This window comes from Globicephala melas, chromosome 6, assembly GCF_963455315.2.
Source record: "Globicephala melas chromosome 6, mGloMel1.2, whole genome shotgun sequence".
NCBI classification, from domain to species: domain Eukaryota; kingdom Metazoa; phylum Chordata; class Mammalia; order Artiodactyla; family Delphinidae; genus Globicephala; species Globicephala melas.
In genome coordinates, this window is record NC_083319.1 from 26,418,463 (window position 1) to 26,444,737 (window position 26,275).

A 26,275-nucleotide genomic window follows, 5' to 3' on the forward strand; every position below is an offset into this window, starting at 1 on the left:
ATCCCCATCCTTGTAGGTGAGATAAACAAACCCGCACAATGTACACAGGCATCCACATGAGAAAGGCAAGTAGAAGATGCAATATCTCCTCTTCTGCAGCCCAGAATTATTCAAGCCAACCGGGGGGGAAAAAGCCTTTAACGGAAATGCTCAAGCACATGGCACTCACAAATATAAAGTGTTTTATGCCTTCCCTGTCAAGTGATTTAAATTTTAAAATATAAAAATCCAATAGTGTTCTCCAGGAATGGATGTTTACAGCTTAGTCAGCATTAAGATGGAGATTTATTCATAAATCCCATTAAAATGAAATTCCAAACAAGTTTCCCTGAAAAGGTATTTGAAAGTTTGCAATTCGGAGGAAAATGCTGGAAGTGACAGGCACAAATCTTCAGCCTGTGACGCCCAATGTCATGTGGTGGGGAAATCTAATGCAGACGGGAGGTGGGAAAATCTCAGTTTCTTCCTTAAATAAGAATTTTTTTTAAAAAAAGAGCGAGCAAGTGAAAAGAATAAAAGGTCTTGAACCTTTTCCCAACACGCAGCTCTGAATGTCGAGGTCAGGAATTCACCAACGTTATCACCACCATTGTCCTATATAACCTACGGCTGCCCATGAATGACACAAATGGGAGTCTGTGAATCCCACACAGATGAATTTCAGTGTAACTTTCCTTGAAAAGAAAACAAAGGACTCTTTTCTTAAGCCTTTCAAAAAGCAGGGGGGAAACGGGACAGAAACTGTACCAGCCTCCTCCTGATTTGATGGACACCTAATTTTCCAAAGTGTGATTTCCCCAGGCGGGACACGCGGGGGCTCTGTAAAACCCGTATTTGATGAGACTGGGGCCACCCATCCCATCGGCCTCAGAGCAGTTCCCTTATTGTGGGGTCACCTCTCGTCTTCGAAATACTAAAATTCCTCCCCTTCTTGTTTCCTCCTCCCCTCCTCAATTCATATTCCTCAGGATGGAGGAAAAAACCCCTTTGGAAATTGTGAACAAACCTGCCACACACACATACACACACACACAAATAAAACAAAAGGAAACTCGAACAATATCTCCGAGCCTCCATGGGTTCATTACCAGGTGTCAACTGAAGACAAAGGAAGAAAGACATTAACACAACTGAATTCATTTCAGCCGATTCTTTTAATCTCCTTTTTCCTTCTTCCTCGACCCTAGCCTAGCCGAGGAACCCACTCAGGATCACAATAATGCACCTGTCAACTTCTCATTCTTTCTTTCAACAGCAGGTTTGTTTACCATTTCATGGACTGTTTGAGATGTTTTCTGGTTAAGCTCTCAAGACTAGTTTCTGCTTCAGACACACGCACAATGAAGCACAACGCATGCTCTGCCCGCCTCTCCTGTTAACTGGGACTTGAGCTGCTGGAAAAGCACTGCCACGCCAGTACCCCGGCCAGCCCTGCCCTCTCGCCAGTGCTGGTCCTGGTTTGCTCTTAGCTCTACAGGAAAGAAATCCTGGGACCAGCAGGCCGAAGTCAGGTCCGACTGCCCTGACCAGTTGACCATCCACAAATCTCCCCAGAGACCAAAACAAAGGAACAGCCCATTTCTCAACAAGCAGCCACCACGGCCTCTAAGACTCAGACACAAGGCACTGGACAGCTCCAGTCCCTTTATAACAAAATTACAAACTGGCTCCTAATCAGAAGACAAACCAGGTCAATCCGTCTCCCCTACCTTCTGCCACCCCCAACCTAGAGCACACGTAAGACTCTCTTGGGTAAACTCCCCAAAGGGAGAGGAGTCTGACTCAACACATTTTTCTTGTTTCTAGGGTCTATGGCATATCGTTCCACCCATCTCAAAAAACACATTCTCAATTTTAACACGGGTATTTCTATGTGATATGAAACTTGAAATAAAAATGCTAGAAGTCGTGGAGAAAGCATTCCAAGAAAGGACAGCTCATCAGCCTTCACAAATGGCTGTGTGAAGAGAACACCTGTATGTATCCGTGTCATAAAATCCTTCCTTCCTGGTTAAAATCAGACGGACAGGTTTACTTACAGAAAGAAGCAAATCCCACCACTTAGGATACACTTGAAATAATGCCCAAGTGATAACTTTCTGGGTCTTCTGAGAGCTTTACTGTCCTCTCTGGTGCCAAGACACACTCTTCCTCGCTCTCACTTGGAGTTTGTGAATAATGTACAGTTTTAGCACTTCAGGCACTAAAGTGACAAAGACGTGAGTGTGTCTGATTCCACTGATCCTAAAAAAGCCCATTTGCTGAGCTACATAAAATCCCAGTTTGTTCACGAGGCATAGCCAGAAAGAAGAGCAGAAGAGGATGCTTTTGTGCCCAGGTTAGAAAGACAAACAGATTCTTAGCAGTGAAGGGCATGTCACATAAGTTAAAAATCATCATTAAGACTCTTTTCTTTCATTCCAAGCTTAAGAAAAGGAAAGGAAAAACACTCTGTGCTTGCAGAGCCCAACCTGTGGTCATGGGAACATACAGCAGCTAAAGCACAGGAGTACAGGTTACATCTTTACCGCCTCTTTGGCCACGAGTATCTACGATGGAGCCAACAGCAAAGAGGGCATTGGTCCATCCATTCTTAACCCACCCCTGAGACGTGCAGTCTCAGAAAAGAGTGTCGGTCTCTGACTTGTGACTTTATTTATGTGCAAAGTTTTAGAAATTAAATTATGATTTATAATTGCAGTTATAAAATAAATTTAGCTAAGTTATATGGAGCTATCCATTTTGTAAACTGTCTATAATAGGAAAATGATTTTATTAAAGCAAGATCATAACAGAACTGTAGAATGGATGGTCACAGCGCACGCATCTAGGTGGGGCTTTGTAAGTTACTGAACAGCCAACAACGAATTCTCACCACTACGGTCTACGACATAGGTTCTCATGCCAATTTTACCGATGAGATGGCTGGGGCTGAGAATGGTTGGCCACACAGGTACCGAGAGGCAGAGGTAGGATTGGAACAAAGATCTCTCTGACTCTAAAATCTGAAACTTGTCCATCAGGCATCTGACTCAATGGGTTGACCTCCGGGGTCCCCTGATGCAAGTCAGAAGAACATGAAAGAATATCTGAGTGTTCCATCAGCAAGAAACACACAGCAGAGAAGAGAGAGAGAGAGATGGCAGCAAGGGTGAGACAGCTGAGAAAGTAACATCAGACTAGGTAGAAATGGTCACAAAGAGAAAATAATATTAAACTGAATACCAAAGAAAACACTAAAACCAGCATTTCAGAGCACATGGGAAAAAAGAATCAACAAAGTAAGATTCCTGGGAAAGAAAAAGAATATCCAACATTTCAAAATGCTGTATAAAAACAAAAAAAAGGGACCACCCAGGGGGCACTTCTATAAGCACGCTACACAGGTAAGCACTGCAAATACCCAGAACTGGAGATGCGACTGCCCGAATGGCATGCTTAAGTCAGATGCTGGATAAACTGCCCTAGAAAGATAACGCTCTAACATTCCTCGGGGGGATTTGGCTGGGAAAAGAAAGGTACACGAATACAAACGGGAGATGGGTGTTTTCCGGGGGCTCTTGGACAGCTCAGGATTTCAAACCGGGGAAGGGCTGAGTTCCAGATGAGACCTCCTACCCACCCCTCTCATTCAGTCAGGTTCCTGGAGCAATGGGAAATTTCTGGCTCTCATTCCAGACCCCCAGAATTCCAGCCAAACCCAGGTAAGTATCCATTCAAAGCGTTTTGTTTTGTTTTCTTTTCTTTTTTCTCCAGAGATTAGCCAGCACAGAAATAATCACTGGAAATCTATTTTATAGCAAACGACAAATAAGTGAACTCTGGAAGAACAATAAACATGACAGAATGAAGTCCTCGTGAACATTCTGATCCAACAAAATATTCGACACCCTCTTCGTGTCAGGCCATAGGCAGGCTCTAGGGACTCAAAGTCGAAGAAGGTGCGAGGAAGGAATCTCCTGGCGGTCCAGTGGTTAGGACTCGGCGCTCTCACTGCTGGGGGCCCGGGTTCAATCCCTGGTCAGGGAACTAAGATCCCACAAGCCACACGGCACAGCCAAAAACAAAAAAGAAGAAGGTGCGAGGGATGCCTTCGAGGAGCCCTGATCTACTAGGAGAAGCACAGAGTAGCTGGCTGTTACGAAGATATACGCCCGCTCTGTGTCTAACACACTTAACTCCACTGACTGCAGGAATAAAAGGGGCAAAGAGAAAAACTGAACAGTACCAGGAGAGTTTAACTATTGCAAGATTAAGGAAGACACAGGGAAGAGTAAGAATCAATTGGGCAGTAAATTGTGGGAGCAGCAGAGAGGACAGCTCCCTTATGCGCTGAGTGATCTGAAAAGGAAGCTGTACGGGAGGATCAATTCTCAATTTTCCGCAGCTCCGCAGAGAGGGTGTGAGTGAAGGTGAAAAAGTGGCAGCAGTACCTTGGTGCCAGCGACCACAGTTAATTATATTTGAGCTAGATTTTCATGCAGGCTTGGGAGAGAGGCTCTTTGGTCAGGGCAAATCCAGTACCAGGAGAAAATAAAAGACAAAAGGATTTTAGGCGAGCAAATTTTAGAGGCGGCCAGGGGAGCAAACGGTTAAATGACACCCATTCATTCAGCAAACATTTATTGAACATCTAAGTCAATGGGTGACCCTGTTCTGGAACAGCAGGACGTGGCCCCTGCCCTCAAGCAACTCACTGTCTCAGACAGACGTGTAAATAACTGACGGTGATACACTGCAAAGAAAAAATAAGTCTCAATGGAGCCACCTTATCTCCAAAGACCTAGTGGAGAAGAAGACAAAATCAGCAGCACCAGCAGTACTTGGTGACTGATGGAAGTAGGAGTGAGGGAGATGGAGGGAGGACGTCAAGAGAACCTTGAATTCCATTAATAAACGTAATTAGTATTAGCTAGTGTGTTAATTAATGAAATCACCACCAGACGTGAAGCTACCGAAATGTTCAATTCACCACACCTCCACCTTAAGTCATAAATAGAAATTAAACAACTACATTCTTATCACAACAACAACAAAAGTGACTTAATTCCTACAGAGAAAAGAAATAAAGATCAGAGGATGAATCTGAGCAGAAAAATGTGTACTTCGGAGGGTGAGGGAGATCGCACAAGGAGGGATTGAAACTCTGCAAGTCCCAAAATAGCATAGAGTTCAAAATGATGCACAGGTTGTAATTATCTTCAGAAAAGCAGGTGATTTGGCAACTGAAGGTTTGTAGTATCAGAAACAGAATATTACCTGTAGATAATTTAACAACTAATATGGTAAATGCCCAAAGTATAGGGGTTGGGTTGGGACCCAAATATGCTGGAAATACTGCCCACTGTTCCTAGAAAAATTGAGAAGGGCACACCGACGATGACAAGAGAGCAGCTAAAGACATACTTTAGTTAACAGGCAGGAAGCTTTTGGAATGGCATCAACTCCTATCATACAATGGCTAAGAAACTCAGGCAAAGGACAAAAAGGGTCCAAGTATTTCCATGTACGTGACAGCAACCCAGGTATCTGTTGGTGACGAGATAGAGAATCCTCCTGCTTATCAGTGAGCTTAGACATGATCTGAGTCTTCACCTAAAGCCGAAAAACTCTGTCTGGTGGACGCCTTAAACTCAACATGCTGCACATGGCCACCATCTTTGCTCACGCATCTCCGCTGGCGTTCTGAATGTGAGTCCGTGGCTCACCACTTCGTTCAAGCTCAAACTGTGGGAATCCGCCTTCAGACTGTCAGATGTTTCCTGTGGCAGCACATTTCACCAGGTACCACATCCCAGAGACACACGTCATTTCTTACCTCCAATCATATTCCTCCTCCAGGGCCCTGCCTACCTTTCCCACTGTTCATTCACGTCCTCAGATCCCATCCGGGCAACTCTTAACAACCTCCTAGCTGGTCTTCCTTCCTCCAAGATCTGCTCTAGTTTGGCCAGCATGCATGTCATAGACATATAATGTGTATCACTTACATGAGTATGATATGATTATGCCCCAGGGCTCAAGGATAAAGCCTACTCCTTGGTACATACAGCTCCACAGTCTGGTCTCAGCCTGTGTTTCCAGCCTCACTTTTGGCTAATTCCCAACTCCTTGCACTGTCTACATATCTCATCATTGGGAATTCTTGATCAAGGGCTCCCTGATGTTCTTCCTCTTCTTTATGCCCGGCAAATCCCTACCCATCCTTCAAAACCCAGCTGAAATGTCACCTACTCTGTGAGGCTTTCCCCCAACAATCCAGACAGAACCCTGCTCTCCTCTGTGCTTTGTCAACACACACACACAGTGATTTTCATCTGGATCTTATTATACTTCAGCTTACACTTACATATGTTCTCTTAAGCAACCTCCACCGACAAACTTGGCCTTATCTCTCTATGCCTTTAACCTTAAAACATCCCATGGCAACAGGGTCCAGGCTGGTTGCTGGAGCACTCTGCAGCAGCCCCATCCACTTCTGCTTCCAGCAGCTGAGTTAATGCTAACAAAAATCAGTTTTATTTTCTCCCAAACTTCTTTGTACCTGTTATATTTATATTTGTTACTGAGCTTATTCAATTTAATTAATATTACCTAAAATGATGAAAGATGGGTATAAAAGTTGTCATGTCTATGAAAGCTACATTAAGTGCTTGGAAAAGATTTGAGAAAGTCAAGCTGCTAAAAAAATTACTGTCAAATTACGTTTTGGCAAGATAAAAGATTGAGGAGAACATAAAAGTCTAGAAGGACTCTGCTCTAAGACTGTTCCACAAATGTCTAAATTATCATGCCACTTAAAAGAAACTGAAACTGGAAGTAGTATAGGTGATTACAGTTTATGCAAGAGAGAAAATGGGGAACTCCAATCACAAGACCCAGACTCAAATACATAAGCTTGAAACCTACAGCACAATCCTGGTGAATGAATGCATTTTTAAGTGAAAATAAAATGCTTAAAGCATTTTTAAAAGGATTCCCTGCATTAAGAAATTTGCAAATATCACTGAGAAACTAGGTCTTGATTATATCAAGTAAGTTTCAACTGTATCTATCTATATGTTTGACCCTATTTTATATTAATTCAGAAAATACTTATTGAGAGGCTTCTGTGTACCAGGCACTTCTAGGCATTTGGGATACATCAGTGAAAAAACCCAGCAAGGATCCCTGCCCTCGTGGGGCTTACATTTTAGATTGACAGCAATAGTATCTTATGTGCTTTCACAGCCAGAGACTCATGGTCCTTCCATTCAAAAAAGTACTTAAGAAAATGTTTCCTGGATTGAATTTGTGAACAACTTTCTTAAATTCAATCCTGTACCTCTGTCTATCTCTCTGTTTGAAGTTATAAGAACTGTTTGTAGCACAGAGCTGTCAAGATGATTCACAGATTCAAGAGGTTTACTTATTTTTAAAGATTTCTTAGGTTCTATCTGAATTTCTTTGAAACTCAATTTCCTTCTCAAGATACCTGCTGTTCACTTCTTGCTATTAACAGGGAGCAGAATGTGGCATCCAGAACATGACCGACTTCAAATCACCAATTCAACTGTCCACGTATTTCCTTTGAAGACTCTCAAAAAGGTTCTCCAGATAGAACACGGGGCCATTCCAAAGGAAAACTATATTAGAAACTAAGCTTTGGAACACAAGCCATTTCAACTCCTCCTGGATAGCGTCTAAAGGGGAACAGAAATCTCTAAAGGCAGCCACGTTACTTTATTTCCTTCTTTTGATTATGCCTTGAAAACCTCCAGGCCAAGGACTCCGGCACCTCCTTGTCTTCTATCATCAGTAGAGTTCTCTGGCCTGGATGTACAAGATTATGATACAATGGCCAGGGGGGACAATGGGCACTGGATGACTATATATAGGAATTCTGGGCTTGGTTGTCATGGAGACAAACGGAAAAACAAATGCCTAATCCTGAAAATAAGGTTGAGGCCAAACTTGAAGGAAACACGCACTGAAAACTTCCTGTCATTCTGATGAGTAAAAACAAAACCTTGAAATATGATCAGGGAAAACAAAACAAAACAAAAAGTTAGTCTTCAAAATGACAAAAACAGCAAAAAAACGAAAAGGGGCTGAGATTTAGCATCCCACCATCCTTAAATTCACTGAAAGGGTCTCTCAAAGGCCTTATTTGGCATGAAGCTTCATGTTCTCGTTTTCTCTATATTTTCGGGGGAATCCAGGCAAGTCTGACCTAAAACAAAAGAGAATTCCTGGACTTGCAATTCGCTAGGTCCTATAATCAGGGACAAGCCCATTTGTTTCTCTGTATCATTTTCCCCCAGTGGCATCACCATCCACCCAGTCAATAGAATCAGAACAAATCCTCGATTCATTTCTCTTTCATTCTATACATTGAATGAAAAAGCCCTATCGGTTCAACCTCCCAAAAAGCCCGTACCTGTGACCCACTCACGGTTCCACAGCCACTGCTTCTGTTCAGACCCCTGTGGTTGCTTGTGTGAACCTGCATTGCAGGACATTCCTAACTGGCTTTCTATCTTCAAGTTTCTTCTCCCCCAAGATCCCTTTCTTTTCTAAAAGCAAATATGATCAAGGTACTCAAGCCTTCTTACAAGAAAAATGTCCAAACTCTGAACATCAGTACCCTGGCCCACCTTCATCTTCCCAGACCTACCACACTCCACACCCACACTGCTCCCACTCAGTGCTACTGCCACAAGGAAAGTTCCTAACATTCACTCTGTGTGTTTTCGCTGCTTCTTTGTACATTCTTGCAACATCCTCCTTCGACTTCTCAGCCTGGCAAACTCATCTTTCAAAACTGAACTCAGTTCAAATTTACTGTCACTATGAAGATCCTCCCTGATCTTTCTAGATACACTTATTTAACTCCCCCTTCAGGCTTTCCTGCTAGTACTCATGCTGCATGCAGGTTAATTTATTTTGCCTCCACCAGACTATGATCTCTTTGCAAGCAGGATCCACGCATCCATCCATCCAACTACCCACCCATAACTTGTTTTAAGTTCATTATCTCCCAGGACTTAGTTCAGGGCCTGGCCCCAAAGAGGTGCTCAATGAACGTGTTATAAAGATGCAAAAAGAGTTCACACTGGAAAAAGTGCTCTGCAAAACCCAGATTTAACAGGAAAATCCAATGAACCAAACGTCACTCTCTCCTTGAACACTGTGGTTAAATAGAGCCGCCCCACCGAAACAGTGATCCACTTTTACTGAAACAAGCCTGGGTCTTTTCTGATTACCTGGAGAATGGTTTCTGAAACATTTGAGAATTTGAATGGCAGGAAATTCATGATCCATGACCATCCCAAGAAGTCACAGGCATAATTTCTGGCTTTCACCCTAAATCAGCAAAAAGTCTAAACTTTAAAACAGATGATATCAGGACACCTGGGAGCCACTTTGGATGAATCACTATGAAACTCTCTCTCCTTTTTCGTACCCACTGGTAGGCACAGATGGTCGTGAAATGCGCAGGTGTAACGGTACCATGTATTTAAATGCACCATGACTTCGCTATAGTCAACACCTAAGGCCACGAAAATAGAGGCCTCTGCAATCCAGAAGGTATTCATGGATTACTTTCAGATTTTTAGCATTGCATCCTCACCGTATGAAGTGTTTTACCAATTTTCCTCCATCACGGATGCACTCTCCTCCCAGATACGTAGTGTAAGCCTATTCATTTTGCAAAAGGACTTGTGGTGGCTCAGAAAAGCAGAGATGGCTTCATGTCACCCAGCCAGTCAGTGGAGAAACAGGAACAGAACCCGGGGCTCCTGCATGCCCCAGTTTCGAAAACACGTTCTTTTTCTGCCACAGCCATTAGCAAATATCACAGGTATTCCTTCTGTACTAAATGGTATTTGTAACTCAAAGTGTGTGTTCTTAAAAACCCTCCTTGAAACCGGCTGGAAATTTGTCACAAAGCAAATGAACGCATGGCGAAGGAGCCCTTTTCTAATGTTGTTCAGGAGGAAACTCTGGGCGGCATCTGCCAGTGTTCACTGAGACACTCTCGCAATACCAAATGCATAATTCACCTGTGACTCTTTGGAATTGTGTGATGAGGAAGTAATGCTTCCTGCTGTTCGTTTAGATCGTATAGATGTCTTTACCACACGGAAAATCCACCCAACAACGTGGAGTACAAAAGCCTCTTTTACATCAGTGGCTTGGCCGCAACAGTCGAGAGCTCGCTAGCAACTTCACACGGTATTCAGAGCTTATGGGCCATGGGCGAGGCCGCCCTGCTTCCTCCTCAAGGCCTGACCGGAGGGAAGATACCTACAGACTTCAAGGAGGCGGTCACAGTGTCCAGCTTGCAACAAACAGTACAGGGAGAGCCCGCACAGGGAACGATGCAGAGATTTCTCAAAAGCTCAGCGTAGCAAGAGGAAAGAACACATCTGAGGAGAAGCGTATATATTTAGATATATGTCGAGCTCTAAGTGACGGTATGGAAATCGGGTGAGGATAATGATGGCGGGTCAAGAACAGGAACACGCAGCCGCACTTCAAAGCGCACGGTTATTCTAAAATTGTCCCCCAGCAGCAGGAGTCTCTGAACCAACACACCCAGTGGGTTTCTTACCCGTTTTTTCCCTTTTCTTTTCACCTCTTCCCATGCAGTGGAAGAAAATCCTGGCTCCGGGTAAAGCTGTATTTTTAATAACATTAAAGCAGTAGGTTCTTCTCTTCGGACAGACACTCTTGCGCCCACTCCAAACGCCCCCGCAGGAATATTGCTAGTGATGCTGGGCTCAGGTGTAGGGTGTAAACCTCCAAGAAGCAGAAGGATCAGGCAGTCAAATCCAGGCTCACCTTTCACTGGCTTAGCAGCTCTAGGTCATCAGGTATGTCAGGTGCTTTTGCACAAGTCTCTCACTGATCTTCACCATGACCTTATGACATGAGATGTGTTACTTCCCATTTTACAGATGGGGAAACCAAGGGAGCACCTGGAAAACAGGCAACTTCTCAGCGCCCCGGAGCGTGCATGTGAGCCTCCTCGTAACCCTTGGGGACTCTCAATTAAGCAGTCCTCTGGTTCCTCATTCATAAAACGGAGACAGTGATACCCACGACTTCATAGGGTGCAGTGCAAACAGGAGAGCAGTGTGTAAAGTACAGCGTCTGGCACGGGGTGGGGGTGGGGGTGCTTTAAGGGCCTCAGTTCCACAGCAATGAAAATCTACATCATATATTTTGCACTAAACGACAAATTGCCTTTTAGTGTTTACAGAGTGTTTTCTACAGACAAAAGAATTTGATCTCCTTCGCCGGACTGCAGGACGGAGTGGAATGAGCATCTCTTACACTGCTCTAAACAGATGTAACTGACATTCACCCCAGCTCCAGGCACATGGCAGGTGTTCGGCAGCTCGTTTGTGACTGATTGATTCTGGGCAAAGCCAACTGCACTGCCCCTTCTGGCAACAACCGGCTGGCTTACTCTGTGGGTGAGGATGGCTGCCGTGGGGAGGGGACTGATCGAGGGGCTTGGATTCAGCTCAGAGGCAGGGCTCGACCCCAATAATACACCAAGTCACCCCCATTTTGTTAGATAACGAGGCACACAGAATGGTCACAAATCAACTTGCTACGAAAAGGCACATCAGAGCAAATTTAATTCCCAAAGTTTAGAAGCTTTCTTGGCAACCATCCCGGGGTCTATTTTCTCTTAAAGGCTTTTCAACATCACCTCCAGCTTTGAGCAAGGTCCCTGGGTAACCGACTGGCGGGTGTGATCATCCCCATCATTAACGATGCTCTCCCAAAGGCCCCTACCTGACACTGCCGCCGCTGCCCTCTTCTCCCTCTCGATTGTACTTCTAACCACCTGATCTACAGTACGTACGTACTGGTCGATTGGTTGGTTCTCCCCACTATCTGTGAGGGGTTTGTCTCAAACTTCTTAACTTGCATGGATGTTTGGATTTTATTTCATAACCAATGAGGGCATCTAAGCTTTCTTGGGGACTTCCGGCTCAGCTGGGCACGGAGTGTCTGCCCAAGACTCAGTATGAAAAATGTTAAGGGTCTGTGACAAAAGGCAGTCCTGCCACTGAACCAGCATGCGTCTTGGCCTCCTGAGGGTCGTGGCCAGTGTGCAGCACCAAGAACAGCAGCACTTAAGACTAGATTCATTCACTTAAATAGCTCATTTGAGTGCCTATGCGTGCAAGGTAATCTGCCACGCTCTCGGGACTCAAAATAAAATGATGGCTTCTGCTGGGACTTCCCTGGCGGTCCAGTGGCTAAGACTCCGCACTCACAGAGCAGGGGGCCCGGGTTCAATCCCTGGTCAGGGAACTAGATCCCGCATGCCACAACTAGAGCCCGCATGCCGCAACTAAAAGATTCCGCACGCCACAACCAAAGATCCCGCGTGTCGCAACAAAGACCCGGCACAGGCAAATAAATAAATAATTTTTTAAAAAATATGATATGCCCTTTAAAAAAAAATGATGGCCTCTGCCTTCAACAAGCTGATGGTCCTTATATGTGGAATCTAAAATATGACATAAATGAACTTATCTACGAAACAGAAACAGACTCACAGACATAGAGAACAGACTTGTGGTTGCCAAGGGGGGTGGGGTGGGAGAAGCATGGACGGGGAGCTTGGGATTAGCAGATGCAAACCATTACATACAGAATGGATAAACAACAAGGTTCTATAGCACAGGGAACTATATTCAATATCCTGGGATAAACCACAATGGAAAAGAATAAGAAAAAGAATGTGTATATACATATGGAACTAAATCATTTTGCCATACAGCAGAAATTAACACAACACTGTAAATCAACTATAGTTCAACAACAAAAAAAGAAGTGGATGGTCTTGGGGGGGGATGGAAAGTCAGACAGTTACAATAGAGTATGATCAGCTCTGAACTAAAGAGTGCCCAAAGATGTGAACAGAAAGCAGGTCCCTTAGCCAGGCAGGAAGAGTTAGGAAGATTCAAGTTTTCAAGGATGAGTAGGAATTAGCCAAGTGAATGGAATAAAGAGGAGGTCAGGTGAAAATAAGTGGAGGAGGACATTCCAGGAAGGAGGACTAGAAAGGCCTGGAGGGTGAGAGCAGGACCCTGTGCAGACAGGGCCTCCAGGACAGCTACAGCGCAGAATGCAGCAGGAAGAAGGGGTGAGGAGTGACCCCGAGAGAAAGAGGGGCCCAAGTATCAGCTTTCCATGCTGAGCTTGAATCTCCTATGAAGGCAGAGCAGACAGCCACTGGAGGGTCTGAAGCAGGAACCAGGTGAGATAAAGGCTTCGCATCTGTACCTTTTCTAGGTCTATCGATTGCACCCAGAGCCCTGCCCCGTCTCTCAGATAGGGAAGGCAGCTTGGCATAAATGCATTCCCACCAGGAGAGAAAACCAAGCAGCAGCACGTTCCTTATTGATGGGGGATAGCAGCAGCTGCCTGTGACTCCATGCTTTGTATTGTCAAGTAGAAAACACCAATGTGGTAACTCTTTCCCTCTGGATTTTACTAGCAGGTTGGAATTGTTCATTTGAAATTCAGTTCCTACTGTTTCAACTGAACACATTACATTTACATCTGGAATAGATTATGGTCCTACTACCTATGGGAAGAAAAACTGGAAACCCAGGAGGCTACCTTTTCTGCTCCCTACCAACCCTTCATGTGCAAGAAAATACCAAGGAAGCACAGGAAACCAAGTGGTATGTCTACACGTTGGCAAACACCAAAAAGACGTAGGCGCCAGCCAAGACCTTGTGGTCTGTCGTTCAAATACAGCATCTCAGCAACATCCAAAAGTTTCTAAATCTGTATTGTACTCCTTAATTTTAACACCCACGTGTCAACCCAAGGACACTTAATACATATTTCTTGGACTCAGACTCAACTCAATGGTCAAAATATTATCTTGTAAAGTGATTCAATATTCTCCTGGATTCATTAGTGTTTTATAAATGGTTTGTTTCGTCATAACAAATATTATATCTACTATATGTTAGGTATTTGACAGATACCAAGACCATCAGAGCTCACATTTCGAGGGGTCTCCGGTTCTTAGGGGACATTATTGAAACACATATGAAAATGAGTGCGTGCTCAAGGGACACAGCCAACGCCCACGGGCATTTCTACCTGTTGTGAGCGGAGAGCCTGCAAGACACTGGGGGTCTGGGGTCAGAAAAAAAAAATCCAAATCTTGACTTACTGCTTTACACCACTGTCACGATTATCTACAGAACACAACTTTCATTTTACATTTACAGGACATCTACTCTAGAAAGTGATGTCCAGAATATAATATGCCAGGTGTTTAGAATAGAAAGATGGGCCGTGGGCAGGACAAAAACCCTGTCCCTGATGAGCTCCCTTTCTGGTAACATGGGGTTGGAGTTGGCAGAACGGACCACGTGTCCCCTGGCGAGGTCGGCCACGGCACTGTGGGGTTTCAGAGGAGGGAGAGCTGACTCATGTCTGGCATCACAGGAAACACCATGGAAGCGAAACGTGCACCTGGCTTTGAAGGACAAGCAGGGTCTGGACATGGGGAAGCAGAGGAAGGGAGGGGCAGCTGGGGGATGGGCATGGAGAATGCCGAGTGGGAATTTTTTTTTAATAGGCCAGGTAGAGCTACCAGAGGTTCTCGAACAGGAGAATGATAGGACTCTCAACCTTGCTTAGAGTGGACTGAAGGGAGCAGTGTGCAGGTGGGGTGGCTATGGTAATGGCTTGGGTAAGAGACGGGGAGGGGAGAGGAGGGGAGGGGTGGGTGTGAAAGGAAGTAAGGAGACGGAAACCACAGGACTGAGTAGGCAACTGATGGGATGTGGGTCCAAGGAGACCCGGATACGCAGTGGATTCTAGCTGGGTACCAAGAGCCCTGGCAGGGGGGCAGGCCCAGGAGGAAGTTAATGAGTTCCATTTTAGAACCTCTGCGGTGGAGGCCGAGTGGGACACCCAGGTGGAGAAAATAAAGAGCAGATGGAAAAGACGGTCTGGGGCTTAACCTGATTACGGCTGGACGTGGAGATTTTGGTGGCATCCTCAGAAAAGTGAGAGCTGGTTCCGTGTGTCCGTGAAGGGGGAGAGCGCAGAGGAGAGGACTGAGGACCAGACTGGGGTCTACGTGATGGCAGCTGTCAGCGAAAACAGGGTAAAGAGATGGTATCATCAGAGAGGCCAGTGGAGAGCCTGAAACATACAGCAGGACCCAAACCACGGGAGGAGAGCTTCCCCGGGAGGAAGGTCAGCAGTTTTAAATGCCACGGACAAGAAAAGAAGGATGAGGCAGGAGCAGAGGCCGTGGACTTGTTTGTCTGGAGTTGCTGTCCACCTCTGTAAGAGCCATTCCATTAGCACGCTGGAGCCAAAGCCACACTGCAAAGGATTCCAGAGAGGGCGGGGAGGAGAGGAGGCGGCAGCAGGTGTAAACAAGGGAGGAATGACTCCTTCCCAGAGAGAATGTCTCTGGGGTTGGCCAGCAGGTCACTTCATGAGTGGTTTCAATAAAACGCTGAAGGCAGAACACAGACTCCAGCAGTCTGAGAAGAGAACGAGTGGTGAGGAAGAATAAGTTGGGAGTATTGGTTCTTTTCAAGAGATCTGGAGGCTAAGATTGCAACTGCAGGAAATACTGCAGAAGTTCTTACCCAAGAATGGTTTTCATATTCAAAACACAGAGCACTCTCCCAGGGTTCATAGCGCTCCCTTTTCTAGACTCTCCAAGGGAACAATAACACATCTGAGAACGAAGATTTAGGGAGACTGTGTGACGTCGTAGACAGAGCTGTGGAGTTAGGCCGACTCCACCCTCCTCCAACCCTGCCAGGTAGTAACTGTGACCTTTCTTAAGACTATTTTCCTCCTTCCAAAAACAGCAGGAAGCTGGTTACGGAAGTTCCTATTTTATGGAACTGTTGTGTGGATTAAACGAGTATTCGTAAAGTATTAACAGACACGCAATAAATGACAGTTATCATTAATTTAAAATATACACTGATTAATGCCAATAATAAGAATGTCTAACTTTGGGACTTATCACTGCATTACACCCACTGATCAGGACATCAAGTGCAAGGGAGTTTCTTGTGTAGGTGGGTTCCATCAAGCCCCAAAGTCTAAAGAAATTTAAATCAACAGGACTCCTGATTAAGCACCACTTTGCAAACACTGAATTATTTTAGACTCCCAAGAAACAATTCATGATGTTGAGAGATTTCATTCAGCTTCCAAGGCAAGATGTGAAAGTATTTTTCCTTTTCCATTAAAAAAAAAAAAAAAATCCTCATCAATCTCTGGTTGTTGACAAATTATCATAAATTGACAAGAAATTTGCTTTCACTATGCTACTTTAATACTAAGATTTCTACAGTACTTTAGAATGTGAAAGCATTTTCATATGCTATCTCATTTTATCCACAAAATAACCCCCAAAAGTAGGCATCGTTATTGTCTTACGTATAAGAAATCGTGGAAGGTCAATGATTTATCTCAGCCCACACGTGTGAGACGGAGGCAGTCAGGCCCTCTGCCTGAGGCTGCACGTGCTGGATGGTCCACGGCCTCCAATGTGGGTGGTACTTCCTGGATTTGGACCTCAAACTCAGGTGTCCAACATCCCCGAGCAGACTCTTAAGGAAAGATGATCTGTACAAATAACTGGTTCTGGAAAGCTCATTCGCTCCTCATTTTCACTAGCTCCAGCTGGGCTAAAATGGGTCCTCCTGGCATCTGCTCAATCAAAACGCACCCAGCGATACACAGGGAGAGTCACGCTCCGCACCAGTACTGCAGTGCGACCCTAAAATTACACTGGAAAAAAATCGTCCTGAGTTGGGGGAGTGCCTGAGGGGAGCCACGGCCACCAGACGTCCTGGAGCAGGACCTCTCGTGTCTCACATGCTGCTGACCTGTTGCTGTTAATCACCTTCACGCCGCTTCGGGAGACAGGAAGCCCAGGGGTCACAGGAGAGATGCTCCACCTGGTCCACAGGGAGAGTCTGGGGCTGCGGGGGTGGGGCCGGTCTCCGTGCTGCTTAACGTATATGGCTTTACGTCACCAGCTCAAGCACGGTCACCTCCTTTTACTGGGATGATGATGATTAGTATAAACACCACCAATTTACTCAGTATATTATGCAAGCTGTTTTCTCATACACTGTTCTTGCCATCTCGCCATTTAGAAAATGTTAATTAAATAAATAAATAAAATCTTAAACCTGCCCTTGACTTAACACAGAACTACCACCCTTCCATCCCGTAGTTCTCAAACACTCTTTTCTGCCCTGGCAACACACAGTGGGTGGACATCTATGTAGCCTACGTTCTTCCCTAGGGAGACTGTGATTTAGATAATATCCCAGAAAATTAGAGAAGGCAGAAATGTAGTAAAAAGTACTGGGATAGAGGCACATAATAATAAAGCCACTGATAAAAAAGGAAGAGAAAAAAAATTCTATCCTGTATTTTAGCACTGAACTTAATCATTTTTTAGACAATCGTTTTTTTCCAGTCTTTCATTATATAGGTAACATAACCAAGATGCAAAAGTATACGGTAAATGTATCAGCAAAAATGGTCTTATTTTATTATTAACAATATATAGAAATTACTGATTTTAATGTGTTAGTTGGGAAGTTTACTTACACTTTACTGCCTGCCTTTAATTGAGTTATCACAATTGTTCCTTCTAGCAGACACACTGGTGGCGTTATTCTTGTTTGCATGCAAGTTAGATGTGGATTTCTCCATTTTTCCTTCTCTGTATTCCTAATTAAAAACTTCCCCATGGGCAACATTTTAAAATACTGTTAAATCAGAGTAACAGGAAAATCACAATTCACAAGTACAATATAATAATTTGTGACACCACAGCTATTAACTCTAGCTCCTCACTCCATTTATTCACTCTTAGCTTTGGGACAGACAAGGTAAACACTGCAGCTATCCGCAACTTCTACCAACTTGGTTGTGACCCCATGCCTGTCTCTTTCACTCAAGAAAGTGCCTTGGAAAACTTATAAGTCAACTGATGTTATAGAGGGATAAATCGGAATAAGCTCAAATTTATTTTTAAAAATAAATTGATAGGGGCTTCCCTGGTGGCACAGTGGTTGAGAGTCCGCCTGCCGATGTGGGGGACATGGGTTTGTGCCCCGGTCCAGGAAGATCCCACATGCCGCGGAGCGGCTGGGCCCGTGAGCCATGGCCCCTGAGCCTGTGCGTCCGGAGCCTGTGCTCTGCAACGGGAGAGGCCACAACAGTGAGAGGCCCGCGTACCACAAAAAAAAAAAAAAAAAAAAAAAAATTGATAATTTCAAAAAGATACATGCACCCTTATGTTCACAGCAGCACTATCCACAATAGCCAAGACATGGAAGCAACCTAAATGTCCATCAACAGAGGAATGGATAAAGAAGATGTGGTATATTTATACAATGGAATATTACTCAGCCATAAAAAAAGAATGAAATAATGCCATTTGCAGCAACATGGATGGACCTAGAGATTATCAAACTAAGTGAAGTAAGTCAGAAAGAGAAAGACAAATACCAAATCACTTATATGTGGAAGATAAAACACGACACAGGGACCTCCCTGGCAGTCCAGTGGTTAAAACTCTGTGCTTCCAATGCAGGAGACGGAGGTTCAATCTCCGGTTGAGGAAATAAGATCCCACATGCCATGCACAGTGTGGCCAAAAAGTACAAAAAAAAAATTAAAAAATAAAATAAAATATAACACAAATGAACTTATCTACAAAATAGAAACAGATTCACAGACATAGAGAACGGACCTGTGGTTGCCAAGGGGCAGGGGGTTGGGGGAGGGACAGAGTGGGAGGTTGGGGTCAGCAGATGTAAGCTGTTATATACAGAACAGATAAACAAGGTCCTACTGCACAGCAAAGGGAACTATATTCAATATCCTGTGATAAACCATAGTGGAAAAGAATATTAAAGAGATATTAAAGAGATATTTAATATTAAAGAATATTAAAAAGAATATTAAAAAGTGATAAAAAGAATATTAAAAAGTGATTCTATGCATAAGTGAATCACTCTGCTGTACAGCAGAAATTAACACAACCTTGTAAACCAATCATACGTCAATATAAAAAAAAGTAAATCAGATTTGTGGTTAATAGAGATAACCTTGAAAACAGATTGGGAAAGCTTGAGATTAGAGCCAGGAAGACCGGTGGAAATCAGAGGAAGTACAAGGTGAGGGTTACTCAGCGTTGGGGTCTGGCGGGTTGGAAACCAGAGAAGGACAAAGGAGGCAGAGACACGAGGATGCAGGAGAAAGCCCCTTTGAAATGGCTAAGCCTAGGATCTGGGTTGGCTAGACAAGGGATCGGTAGTGGTCAGAGAGAATTTACGGGTTTGAGATGCTGGAAGTAAGAGTGGCTATGGTGAGTCCAGCCACAGATGAAGGGTGGCGGAACACAGTCAGGAAGACGTGAATCTCTCTAGCTGAAGAAACCAAACATTCACTGAGTCATGACCACTGAGTCTAGTATACTGAAATTCCAGAGCACGACGGTCATGGCTGGGGTAAAAAGGCAGGCTGTGAGCCTGGCACTGAGTTCACTGAGGAAGCTGAAGGAACATTCCAGAAGATAAGAAGGAAATAAGCAGAGAGCAGACACTTGAAAAGTGAAGGAAGCAAAAATGTTCTCAACAGGTAGCAGCAAGTAAGGACTGCACCCACTCTTCTTCTTGGCCGCTTGGAGGAAAGGGATTAGTCGCTTCGGTCACAGAGAGTTGAGAGGGAGATGGAGTTGCCATGGGGGGGCGGTAGGGGGCAAAGCTAGTTAGCTGGAGGAGGGAGGTGTGACCAAGGAAACGTGCAACATCATGGTGCACACAGCACAATTCCACTGGCTTTTTCCAAACATCGTGTGACACAGCTGAGCTCGCAGTCACTAAAATTCCCAGGCTTTTTCACACATAAACTACTGTTTTGTCTGTCTGTTTTCCTTGTGTGTGGTTTATTCTGCCGCCCTAATTCACATCAAGAAATATTTATTGAATGGCCTGCCAAGTGCTAAGACTCTGAAATAGTCCTTGACCTCAGAGAGCACACAGTTTAGCTGTGGAGACAGATATGATAACCGACAATTATAAGAATATTTGGCAAGTCTAGTAATGGAAGTGAATACAAAGGTCAGAAGCTACCCAACATGTTTTATATTTATTCCCTAACAAAATCTCATTTTCAGCTCATTACTCTGAACAGTCTAGACAGTCTGTAATCTTGATTTTGTCATTTAACTATGGACCATTTGCCAGTATTTCAAATGTATTAAGTCTTAAGCAGTAGGAAGAGAGACTTTACTTAAATAATTTTTTAGAAGGTGAATGAGCCTTTAAGGTGAAATAAATGAGTGAAATTTTGATTGGCGAAACCTCAAAGGCCTTATATAATTCTGAGACTCCCATCTTAAACACATATATCACATTCACACAAAAATTCTTGAAGCCTTTAAGTACTCAATGTTTATGATTTGAAGGGGAATCATTTTTGTTGGTTTGTTTTGAGATATGGACCCTCACATTTTAAAACTATGGTGAGTCAAATAGTGATAGAATCTTCCAAGTAAAGACAAAAACATGAAAAAAAAGTCGTTTGTATACTGTGGTCCCAGTTTTAGAAAAAAATTAAAATAACAAAACAGAGCCTGTCTGTATATGCAAAGAAGAAACATCTAGATGATTCTACAGCAGACTGTTATTAAAGAGGCTGGCATTATGGGTGGCCCTCACATTTTATGTTACGTACTGCCATAAAGCTGTTCTTTAATCCTAAGTAGGTATTACTCTTGTCGTCAGGAGGAAAAATCTATGCAGACGTCTTCAAAAGGGATAAGTACCTCCCATGACTAGTTTTAATGCACATTCATTCTTGAAGACTTACAGGTATCAACATCAGGCACCCATAGCTCAAAAGTACCCTCCCACTACCAAAGGGGACAGGGACCCCGCTGCTGGTCTTGCTTGTTTAGCCCAGCTTCTTAACAATGAAAAGACCTCTCCCTGGTGTTAATTACCCCTACAGTTTGGTTCTACCTCCCCTCATCTCGCCAACTGTCCTACCAATAACTTCCCTACACACCCTCCACTCTAGCCAGACTGGTCTTCTTGCCATCCCAGGAACCCTTCTTTAAGTTTGGTCACTTCTGATACTCCTCCCACCTGGAATAGACTTCGATCTGCCCATAAAAAAATCCTACTCGCCCTTCAAGGCCCAGCCTGAGTCCCACCTCTTCCAAGAAGCCCTCCAGGACTCATCAATTCCTTCTCTTCTCCATGGCTGCAGCCAATAAAATCCAAATGCAAAATTTCTCGCTTGTTATATTCTGCTCTTCTAATTAACTCTACGTATTTATTAACTTAAGCTCTAACTGTCAATCAACAATAAAATTTGGCTTTGTTTTCCTTTGGAAGATTCCAGGGCCCCCAGACATGTAAGAATAGGTTTCATCTTCTCCACTCTGGCTCATTTATGCATGTGTGTTTCTGCTGCGACTCTCTGATGAAATGGCACAAAGGTTAAGGGCATAAGCTTTGGGTTCAGACAAGGTCCACCACATATATGTTTTATGACTTTGGGACTCATCATTTCAGTCTCAGTTTCCTTCTCTGTAAAATGAGACTAATAATAATTTGTAATTCTGATTCATCAGACATATTAAATCTGATGGCAAATTTAAGGCAGTCAGCCGAAGTAAATAAAAATTATGATTAATTTTACCACTTCAGAATTAAACCAAGAGACGACAGCCAGAAACCTTATAATAACCCAGAATGGATGACTTTCAAACTGGTCATGGAGAAAAAAATAACTAGGAGTGCTAAAAATCAAGGACTCCGGGAAAGGTCGAGAAGGTCATCCTGTGTTGCCCGATGGGGCAATCACAACAGCTCTGGTGGAGGGCTCACAGCACATGAACGTAAGAGATGACATAGGAGGTGGCTTCCATGAGGCAGGTAAGAATATTTTGTGTCCCCGAGGAAGCTGGAGAGCGTAGCCCTGGAATGACTTCTCCAAGAGCAGTGTACAGGTAAATAAAACCCTAGCTGGGCCCTGTACTCTTAGCCAAACACCTCTTTTGGGTTGACCCTGACGACTATGAAACTACTTACAAAACAGAGGAGCACTCTGGCAGGAACACGTCCCTTCCTGGGCGTAAACAGCAAGGGACTGACTTCAGTAAAAGGCAAGCAGACCCAACTTACCTGAACCTTTCACGTCAGTCTGGCCAGTCTTTATCTTGCCGTTTTTGCTTAAGTACCACCACTGGAATTTTTCAATAGGATATTATTTAGGATTATGAATGAATTAAGAAAATGTGTACATCATTTGGACATGCTGGGCCACACCACCAAAACTCACATAATTTATTTTAAAAAATAAATAATAGCTGCTTCAAGAAGGTTATTTCTGGCAACTTCTCATCTCGGCTCTTAAAAACAATTCTTTTTCACATGGCCATCTTGCCCGGGACATACCCTCTGCTCCAGCAAAGCTGCCCCAGGATATCTACCTCTGAATCACGGCTCACACACACTAGTCCTCCCAGATCCAATACCCTTCCCTCTGCTTGTATACAATCCTCTAGTGCAGAACAGTATTTGGAAGAGAGGAGAGGACCTATGAATCATAAGAAGTCTCAAAAGAGTTTAAGGATTTTATATTCAATAAAATTGCACTAGAATATCTAGCTCTGGTTCCAGGGGGGAAAAAAAAATCAAGGTGGGCAACGATAAGACAAAAAAATCTTCCTTTCGAAAAAGACCCGAGATAGTTTTAGATGATTTGCCTAACAATTGAATATATTTTCTGCCAAAGAATAAAGTAAATTTCTCCTTCCTTTTAGATACTTCCCACAACTGAGGTTCTGGAGGACTTTAAGGTAACCTCCAACCAAGAAATGCAAAAGTCAGCTGCGGAATTATGAAGCAAATTCTGGTGTTGCTAGGAACTAGCTCTGAATGAGTTGGGTAGTATATGCTTGTACTTCTGAGGAACAAATGTTTTTCTTGGCATGGGAAGAGGGAGATGGGCGAGTTGACTGAGTTCCCAGGACATGGAAAGCTTATATTTGAAATGTTTTTCAATCCTTGGCACATGAAACTGTGGCGAATTCAGAAAGTCACAGAAATCTCAGGCAGGTGGGTTTCTTGGGAAGGGTCTATCACATGATATTCGACTACAGGGTAGTGATAATTTCGGAGGCTCCCTATTTGCTGATGAGGGCAAGGTCTATAATTTAACCGCTGAAGACTTTTGGATGTCTAATAGAAGATGCGGAATCATCTGTACCACTCTGCACCACTGGAGTTACAGAATTCTTAAGTCTTTATAGGAGAAATGCCACTCCTCATAATAAGCACTAAAATAAACTCTAGATCAGATTTTTTTTTTTTTTTTTTTTTTTGCGGTACGCGGCCTCTCACTGTTGTGGCCTCTCCCGTTGCGGAGCACAGGCTCCAGACGCGCAGGCTCAGCGGCCATGGCTCACGGGCCTAGCTGCTCTGCAGCATGTGGGATCTTCCCGGACTGGGGCACGAACCTGTGTCCTCTGCATTGGCAGGCGGACTCTCAACCACTGCGCCACCAGGGAAGCCCTCTAGATCAGATTTTAATGTAGAAATTCTGAAGTCAAAAAAGGGAAGGTTAGTATTCTCTGGCCAGATAATTTTGAGACCAGCAGAACCTATTAAAAAATAACGGCCAAGGGCTTCCCTGGTGGCACAGTGGTTAAGAATCCTCCTGCCAATGCAGGGGACACGGGTTCGGGCCCTGGTCCGGGAAGATCCCACATGCTGCGGAGCAACTAAGCTCATGTGCCACAACTACTGAGCCTGCGCTCTAGAGCCTGCGGGCCACAATTACTGAGCCCACGTGCCACAACTACTGAAGTCTGTGCGCCTAGAGCCCGTGCTCTGCAACAAGAGAAGCCACCACAATGAGAAGCCCATGCAGCGCAACGAAGAGTAGCCCCCGCTCACCGCAACCAGAGAAAGCCCGCACACAGCAACAAAGACCCAATGCAGCCAAAAATAAATTAAAAATTAATTTAAAAACAAAAATGACGGCCAAGCCACTGAAATTATGCCTTGTATCCCACGTGCTATAAACGACGTGGATCTTTGTATTTCACAATTATTCACTCAGGAGTCATTTTTAAAGAAACCACTCTTCTTTCTTTCACCCCAAGAGAAATCCGACTGCAACTGGAACCTGTGTGGAAGGGTCTGATGCCCTAGCAACTAACTGGATCCTCTTAAAGATTGAATTTTATGTCTGACCTATTTAGAAATCTGAAAAGCTTCTCTTCAAAAAGCAGGCATCTCAGATCTTAATTTTTAAGTGTCAAGTATTGCTGCAGTCAAGGTTAAATGAATTGATAGTTTGGTGCCAGACTCAATACAATTCTTAGAGAAGATTTTCTTTCAAGCATAAGTGTAATTCACACAATAACAGTTTTAAAGCTCTACTTAATGCCCTACATTTCATATATGAAACAAAGAATATATTTAGGTCAAGTTATATTTTAAGTGACATCTAGAAATAGTCTATATGTTAAATATAAAGGTCTATAATGACATTTATTAAAGACAGGATTAATTTCATGGGTATTGCTGTAATTTTTTCCACCAGTCATCTATGGCAGGGTTCAGCAACATGCAATCCATGGGCCAAATCCAGCCTCCCCTGCTTTTGCACATAAAGTTTTATTGGAACACAGCCATGCCCATCTGTTTACATATTGTCTACGGCTGCTTTCACATTACAGTGGCACTCTTAACTGGTTCTACCAGAGACTCTATGGCCCACAAAGCTGAAAGTATTTTTGATCTGGCCCTTTACAGAAAAAGTGTGCCAATCCTTGATTTATGGCTTGTAGAAATTAACCACTACAAGTCTCCTCTAACCCATATATTATGTTAAAAGGCTGGTGGGCAAAATTTTCAGGGAGAGTAAAAGATTTTTACTCATCTATTGAGTTTTGTTGGTCAGGTTCACTCTATAGCTTCTCCGAACTGGATTTAACAGCAACCAAACACTGTATGGTTTTTGTTTTGTTTTGTTTTGTTTTTTGCGGTACGCGGGCCTCTCACTGTTGTGGCCTCTCCTGTTGTGGAGCACAGGCTCCGGACGCGCAGGCTCAGCGGCCATGGCTCACGGGCCCAGCCGATCCGCGGCATGTGGGATCTTCCCGGACCGGGGCACGAACCCGTGTCCCCTGCATCGGCAGGCGGACTCTCAACCGCTGCGCCACCAAGGGAAGCCCACACTGTATGTTTTTTGACACAGACGCAGAGAACAAGCTAGTCCATTCCAGGGTCAAATGATTAATGTACGCTTGCTCCAAGGCGCTCTGCTCCCAGGTAGCCACACTGGTAATGCCCATCTCCCCAGTGCCACCACACTTCCTGTCTCCTCCTGAGTACTAGGAAGGCTTACACCCTGTCTCAAACTTCAGTTTCCCACTTCTGTACAGAAGGTCTCGTTATCCAGGGAACAATGATAAAGTTGGAAACACTCTTTGGTCAAGGAAGATCATTTCCTCCTGGCAGACTGATGTGTCAGAAAGCTTCTCTTACAGCAATCCCTAAGGTTTCATCTTTGGATCCTCTGTCTTTTGAACTTGCCTCTTAAATGGAAATGAAATTAACTTACCGCTGTACAGCTTGGTCCTGTGGAGTTAGTCAGACAGGCTAGGAGACTCGGTACAATTAACTGAACTGAAAACTGTGATGCCGCCAAGAAATCGTTGGTCAGTTACGAGAAGTCAGTATTTCATAAGTATCTACCTAACTATTCCCATTGGAAAATTAGGGGACAGAACCAACAGCATATCCAAAAGGTCAAATGAACACCAAGAAGATCATCAATCGACGAGAAATCAGAGTAGGGCTGGGGCTGGTACATGTCAGTCTTTAGAAGAAGTTAAACTCAGAGACTGGTAGACAGAAGCGGACAAGGAAGAAATCCTTCCAAGCTCCCAGCAGAGCTTCTTTAGATGCATGGAAGTGGAAATGAAGGCGGAAGATGCTGGGGACAGCAAGTACAGAGATGTCTGGAAACGTAAGTATTTGTTGGAGAGACCACTCAGGATGGAGAATGTGGGACCGAGTGGTGAACTCTGAATGCAAGGCAGAGGACTTGGATTTTGACATGAGAAGTGCCTGTGGTTTTCTGATGAGAGATGCCTTGATAAAAATAGTGCTTATCAAATATTATTCTAGAGATTAGAACCGAGAAGCCA

The 26,275-nt window shown here is 44.0% G+C and overlaps 1 protein-coding gene across 11 annotated transcripts in view; it reads right to left on the bottom strand.

The window, feature by feature from the left end:
• ZNF462 (zinc finger protein 462) overlaps positions 1-26,275 on the bottom strand; it is a 145,254-nt gene that overhangs the window by 37,793 nt on the left and 81,186 nt on the right. The window lies entirely within an intron of this gene.